The following is a 7,484-nucleotide window of genomic DNA, read 5'->3' as shown; positions in this document are numbered from 1 at the left end:
TATCCTTTTATTTTCAATATTTATTTTGATTCAGGTGTGTCTTTTGTAAACTGTATATTACTGGATTTAAGTCCAATCTGATAACCTCCAACTTTCTTATAATTGAATATATTCGATATATAAATTTTATTAATTTAATACATTTATGTATTGTAATGTGATTGCCATTATAGTGATATTTAGTTCCTCTATCACATTACATAATTATCCTTTCTTTTTAGTGGTTGGGATAATTAAGTTTCAGTCTCTTAACGAGTTTGCTGATTGTAGTACAGCGTTGCTGTCTATATTTATTACATTGTGCATTGGATCTCTATGGCTAACTTACTACTCATTGCAAGTTTGTACCCCAAACAACAGTGATCTTATCCCCCCACCCGCCATCCCTAGGTAACCGCTATTTTACTCTGTTTTTTACAAGTTTGACCTTTTTAGATTCCACATATAACTGATATCTTATAGTACTTGTCTTTCTCTGTCAGACTTATTTCACTTAGCACAATGTGCTTAAGGTCCATTCATATTGTTACAAATGGCAAGATATCCTTTTTCATGGCTGAATAATATTCTGTTATATATGTATATATATACATACATACATATACATATATCACATCTTTTAATGACTTCCAACTTTTAACTAGTGAATTTAAGTCCTTTACATTTATTATGATTCCCACTATATTTGATTTTATATCTACAATCTGATCTTGTATTTCCTACTTCACATGCTTTTTTTTTCTTTTACTGCCGTATGTTTGATCGTTAATATTCTCTTTGTTCCTTTTCTTTTTTTCCCTCTGCTAGTATAATTTTTCATATTTGTTGAGTTTGTTGGCTACCTTTGCATGACATTGTGAGTTCACATTTTTTAGTGAGTTTTTGTTTCCTTCTTTCTCTCTGTATTCACCACTCTCTCAATGTGTGTGTGTGTGTGTGTGTGTGTGTGTGTGTGTGTGTGTGTGTGTGTGTGTGTGGTGGTGTTTTCATTCAGCTACCCTGGCCCTCGCTTCAGATCCAGGCACCATGATGGGGTATATGTGGGGTCTCAGTTCATGTATTTACTAAGTGACTGAGCCCGCAAGTCACCTGGACGAGTCCTAGTTGCCAGGGTTTTCCTTGCCTGTCCAGGCCCATCTCAGACAAGCAGCGTAGGATGGGCCACAGCCCTACGAAGAAAGAATAGCTTTTCCTAGTCCAGATGCAGGTCTGGGAGCCTGGGAACATTGCATGAAGTTCTTCTGCAACAAGAAATTGTATCATCGCTCTCCACCTGGGGGTGGAAGACAGCCCTCCTGGGGGCTTGGCTAATCTGGACAGAGGCAACATGTAAGAAAAATTTCTTCTGCCCATTCCATGCCCCGTTGATCACAGCCTCCCAGAGTGTCCAGTCACCATTAGAGAGCAGATGTTTACGTTCCTCACTCCCTGCCACTGGCTGCCCTAGCCTGCCCGGCGGCGAAGTTTCCATTTCATTCTAAACGGAGCAGAGGATGTGGAAAATCTTTGGTGGCTTCTGGCAGGTGAAAGATCAAAGAATGCTCAGCAGTCAAAGGCACAATCAAAAAGGCTGAGATCAAAGAGAAAGAGCTTCATTTGGGAGTGAACTCCCCTGCTTCTCATCACAGTCCCAGTGAGGCTCTGTCATTCTCTGTGGCAAGGAACAAGGATGAGGAATTTGGGCTGCGGCTGGCTGCTGAAGCCGCGTGCTGACAGACAATCCCAGAACAGCTGCAATGTAATTGTGAGCCTTGAAATTAAAACAAAATCCATTGATTTATAAGAGGAAAAGAGGGTCAGCACTAGTGGGGTCCAAAAAACCATTTTTGAGAGCCCTCGGGTTGGCCTAAATCCTGTGTGTAAAAACAGGAGGTTGAAGTGTTCACCATGGAAACTGACAGAGGAAGCTGAGGGGATTCAGGTCTTGGCAGGTGATGCTGGGCCTTCGGTGTTACGAGCTGGCGCTCTGCACACCAGGGGAAATAATTGAGGCCTCAATAAATAGGAAATCTAGAGAGGCCAGAGCTGAGGCTCAGATGCATTTTGTAAAGGGAAGGCTTCCTCTCCCAGGATGGGGAATCTGCTTCCCAAACTGTACAGTTGGCAGTTTTGTGTATTTTGTGTCTGTAGGGGTTTATTTTAACTTTATAGTAAACTTAAACAACAACAACAACAACAACAACAACTTTAAAGTATTTGCTGGCATTGTTTCCCTCCCAGTGTGGGAATTGGGAGAGATGAGCAACTCTTCCTCGGATTCAGATAAATCCCTCCCCATCTTTGTGCCTCAGTTTCCCCATCATTCAATGAGGACGTGAGACTAGACAAGCGTTTTCTGGAGGCACTTTTTAGAAAAGCATTTAAATAAAATTTGGGTGGAGCACCGGGCGGGGGAGGTTTAGGTGTCCCAGAACTAAAACGAATGTGTGCAGGTTAAGTTCAAGGTGGCACCCTGGCCTCTGGCCGCAGAGCGAGAGCAAGCTTGACTCTCGTTCCTCTCCCCAAACTAGCCTTGCTCGCCTTGTGTCTTTCCCCCTGGGTGATCTTCAGGTTCCTTCCAGGCTGGGACAAGCGGAGCTCTGCTGTAGGCTGTGTGTCCTCAGCCCCTCGAAGTGGCCGTGCCATCATTTTCATTTTTTCCTGGAGGACAGGTTCTCTTGGACTCCTACAGACCCCTGCCCAGGCTTTATTGTGGATGGTGCCAGGCTCATTCTTTCAGAGTGAAAGGCTCCTTGACCATCTGAGCTATTATTCCTCGAGAGGAAAGCCTTGTCATTCTCTATGTGCTTCTCGGGCCTTTTGTCTCTTGATCAACGTGAGTGGATATTAATCTCACTGTGTTCCCTCCAGCTGGCTTCACTTTGCATGGCCGTTTCTGGATAAGGTTCTTTTGTTCCCCTATTTTTAAAATTTTTAAGTAAACAGATTTTCTTTCTGAGTTCTGGATGAATGTCAGACCAAGTGCTTGGTAGGAAGCGGCCCTCTCCGAAACAGCTTCTGGGGTCGAGCATCAGAGCAGCAAATCCAGAGGAAGCCATTTCCCACGACTGCAGAGCTGAGTCTGTGGTGGAGGTTGGGCTTCTGTGTTGACAGGAAGGGTTAACAGGAGCAGGGGCCCATGTTCTGGTCCGGATGCATGCTCACTTGCTGTGTGACCTTGAGAAATCCGCTTCTTTCTGGACCACGTTCTTGCTACCTGGGCAGTGAGGGGTTTGGATCTGATGAATAGCTTCTGATGTGTGAGAACACTCTGGAATCCATTCTTAAATCGAAATCTGTAGCAACCCAATATGAATCATATGGAATTGCTGTTTTCGTTAAGTCAAAAATGCCAAATACAGGCTGTACCATAGGGTTTATTAGCCCAGGGTTTCTCCACCTCAGCACTCTTGACCTTGGCGGTGGATAATTGTGGGAGGCTGTCGTGTTCGGTGTTTGGCAGCACCCCTGGCCTCTGCTCACTGGATGCCAGTAGCACGCCCCAAGTTGTGGCAACCAAATACATCTTCAGACATTGCCAGATGTTCCCTGGGAAGCAAAATTGTCCTTGGTTGAGACCCACCGTTTTAAATTGAATAAAGCCAATTAAAAGGTGAGATTTTCCTTTGAAAGTGGGTAGGAGGGAGTGTTACCTACCTCCATTCTCTGTGGCCCCTGAAGCTCTTCTGACACACCAGTGTTTCAGGAGACAAAATTCAAAACCTGATAGACACAGAACCCCAAGTGTCTCTCAGCTCAAAACTTCCTGTGAACCCAGGGGCCTCTTTCCAGGTCAGATATTTACTTGGAAAGGCAGAGGAGGGGGCTCTGGAGGGACAGTCAGCAGCTTCCTCAGTGCTCCCAGCTCCTAGTTTGGAGGGATGCGTACCAATCCTTTTTCTAGGCATCCTTCTCCAGGAAGCCTTCCATCATAAGGGCAGTGAGAGAACATACTCTCAACTCCCGAATCTATTCTGAAAAGAGCCTGTTCATTCTGTTCCACCAAGCCCACCTGCCCTCTCTTCTATAGGCTCAGGCACTCAGGCTCTTTGAGATGCTGGCATTGGGACCAAGGGCTGGTACTTGAGCACGAGGCTCTGCAGAAAGGCAGGGCAGGCACGTGCTGGGCTTGGCCGGGCTGAGGGCTTGGCAGGAAACAGTTTCAAGTGTATTTCGGTCCATGCTGAGTCATATGCAGCTCCTCCACAGCTCTTACCACAAAGCCTTTTTCTCAGCCTCTACCTGGTTCTGCCACGCCAGCTGTGGGATCTTGGGCAAACCTCTGCTTCCTCATCTACAAAATGCTGCCATTAACACTTCCTGTGTAGGATTGAAGAATAAAGTAGATTACCTACTTAAATATCAGCACAGTCCCAGATACACAGTGGTTTCTTGCAAGTGACAGTGCCTGTGAAGATTTTGGTGTTGGCACCACCACACCCCAGTGTCCTTGCTCAGACAGTTTTCCCAGGAAGCCCCAGCCTCTCCCAGAGTGGCCAAGACCTGACCAGACTGGGCCCCAGCTGCCTCCCAAGCAAACACCTCTTTATGAGGTTAAAACCTTTCTTCCATAATTATAATTAGAGATGAGGCTTCAGAGGACTTCTCACTGGGTCTTAATTCCTTGGTCTAATGAAACAACGGGGCTGTACATTCAGTCCACAAATATTTATCGAATGCTCATGATGGGCAGTTATACTCCATCTGGAGCCTTCCTCCTTCATTCTTATGGGTTTAATGATTAAGGAAGTGGTTGTGCAGTATGCAGAAGGATAAGGAAAGGAAAGAAGCAGGGGAGCCCAAGGCTGGTTTGAATCAAGGAGAACAAGAGAAAAAGTCATTTTAAAGAAGAGAAGATTTGGACGTGGTTCTGTGGTGTAGTGTAAAGCATAGTTAGCACGTCTGCTTTACACGCAGAAGGTCCTGGGTTCACGCCCCAGGGGAACCATGGCCCATGGTCTACGGCCACACCACTCTGAACAAGCCTGATGTCTGATCTCGGAAGCTAAACAGGGTCAGGCCTGGTTAGTACTTGGATGGGAGACCACCTAGGAAGACCAGGTGCTATAGGCATAAATAATAATAAGTGATAAAAAAAAAGTGAAGATTTGCATGGTTACACGGGTACAGGTGTACCTCAAAGATATTGTGCGTTTGGTTCCACTGCGATAAAGTGAATATCAAAATGAAGTGAGTCATAATCTATTTTGCTGGTGGAGGGTCTTGCCGTCAGTTCATAAAAAGTGCAGCATCTATGCAAAGTGTGATAAAATGAGATATGCCTGCATACCACAACTCATTTATTCTATTAATACATTTACTTATTCTACTAATGCTGGACATTTGAGTTGATTCTGGTTTTCGACTATCACAAATAATGCTGCTATGCATGGTAAATTAACTTTCTAAAGCCTGATGGTAAAGACACATTGTCATCTGCCTGTGCCTTTTAAGCAAACTGCCAGTGTGCTTTTTACAAACCGAAGGCAAGACCATCCACCAGCAAAAAAGATTATGACTCACGTCATATTGATATTCAGTTTATTGCAGTGGAACCAAACACACGATATCTTTGAGGTATGTCAGTACCCATGTAACCATGAAAATCTTCACTTCTCGAAGGAAATGTGGAAACATCTGCTTCATGCTGAATCTCGGTTTCCCCATTGTACATCGAGAGGCTGGGAGGAGATGCTCTCTCGGGTCTTTCTATCAGGGATGTGAGGGTGTTCTGGGCGTGTGTCTCTACATCCAGACACCTGCCTGGTCCTTCTCCAGTTCAAGGCAGATCTAACAGTCAGGATTCAGAGAAACAGAACCAATAGGACAAATATAGAGATATATAAGAGGAGATTTATTTTAGGAATTCGTGTGCATTATAACGGAGGCCATGACGTCCCAGGATCTGCCATCTCCAAGCTGGAGAACCAGGAAAGCTGGTGGTGTAATTCAATCTGGGTCCAAAAGCCTGAGAACCAAGAGAGACGATGGTATAAATTCCAGTCCTAGTCCAAAGGGTAGGAGGCTGATGACCGAAGGCAGGAGAAGGTGAATGTCTAGCTCAAACAAAAAACAAATTCGCCTGTCCTCCATGTTTTTGTTCTACTCAGGCCCTCAGCAGATTGGACGATGCCCGCCCACGTTGGTGAGGGCATCTTCTTTAAGCAGACTGCCGATTCAGTGCTAATCTCATCCTCACAGACTCACCCAGAAATGTCTTACCAGTGAGTGGCCCAGTCAAGTTGACACATAAAATTAACCATCATAACAGGCTTCTGTAGAGCTGGCCCCTTTGGTTTGGGTTTTGAGTGACAAGGCCAAGAAAACCTAGCTCTTAAGAAAGGCAAAGCAACCCTTTTTTTTGGCCTCCTTCCTGGACTCTGGGTCGCTTAGAGGGTCCCAGGACCATTTTTTCCCCTTCCCTGAAAACCTCTGCCCCGCCCCAGCCAGGGAAGTGGCTTGGCCTTTTGGTTAGACTAATGAACTGGTCTCTCCCCAGGCCCCTGGCTTCCTGCTGGCTCTCCCTTCCTCTGCCCCCAGGCAGAGTGCTTTGTTTCCCACAGAGGACAGCAGGGAGTGGTCCCTGGCAGTTCAGCGCTCTTGGCATGGGCCTCAGGCAAGCAGAACACTTAGCAGTCCCCTGGAGACACAGGCTGGAGAAGAGAGAATGAGAACTCTTTGCACACAAGTGAGCAGGCCAGGCCTTTACTCGGGCCCCCAGGTGCAGCATGGGGGGAGGGGGCTGGCCTAGGGATTGGGGAATAATACTGAGGCCCCCACCTAACAAAATCTACCTTTGTGAACTCATTCTCAGGGTGAGCACTGCTCTTTGCGGGCAGGGGGAATTGAAGTTAAAAACACAAGCTTCCTAATAGAGTTTTACTTTCAAATTCCGACTCTAACATTCAATATCTAGGACCTTGAGCAAGATGATAATTTTGGGAAACCACAGTTTCATCACATTTAAAATGAGGATAAACCCTCTCTCCCAGAGTTAGGATGAAATGAGACAATGCATGTCGCTTTTTTAGTCCACAGTGTTTGCTGGCACATTGTAAGGTCAGCACCACGGGGAAGGATAGTGAGACTCTTCCACCACCTGTGCAGGGGACCGCAATCAGGAGTCAGAAACATGGGCTCGGGTCCCAGCCAGTCTCCTCATCCAGCGGGCTAGCCAGACTGGTTCACAGGTAGTGACCGCAGGGTCCCAAAGGGCAGTACGAGAAGATGAACCCCAAGACACAGCACTATTCAGGTCTCCACTCGTGTTGCTGTTGTTTTGTAGCTCAGAGCAAGTCACACGGCCAAGCTCAGAGTCATGCTCAGGGTCAAGGCCAAGGATGTGGTTATAGGTAGGTGTGGACAGGTTTGCGCCTTTACTGCAATAATCTGGCAGAGCCCTTTCCTACTCCTCACCCTTTCTCCCTTGACACAGCCCTGCAGCTTACCACGGTTACATGTCACGGTTTGAAGCTCAAAGTGTTTAGTGCTGAAGGCTGTGGTGA

At 46.2% G+C, this 7,484-nt stretch overlaps 1 pseudogene; it reads left to right on the top strand.

Annotated features, from left to right (window-relative positions):
- The first annotated feature begins 4,936 nt into the window (after positions 1 to 4,936).
- Positions 4,937 to 5,052, top strand: LOC112477345 (annotated as a pseudogene).
- Positions 5,053 to 7,484: the final 2,432 nt, after the last annotated feature.

The sequence above is a fragment of the Pteropus alecto genome, unplaced genomic scaffold (assembly GCF_000325575.1).
Source record: "Pteropus alecto unplaced genomic scaffold, ASM32557v1 scaffold123, whole genome shotgun sequence".
NCBI classification, from domain to species: Eukaryota; Metazoa; Chordata; class Mammalia; order Chiroptera; family Pteropodidae; genus Pteropus; species Pteropus alecto.
This window is presented reverse-complemented; position numbering and strand designations above follow the sequence as displayed.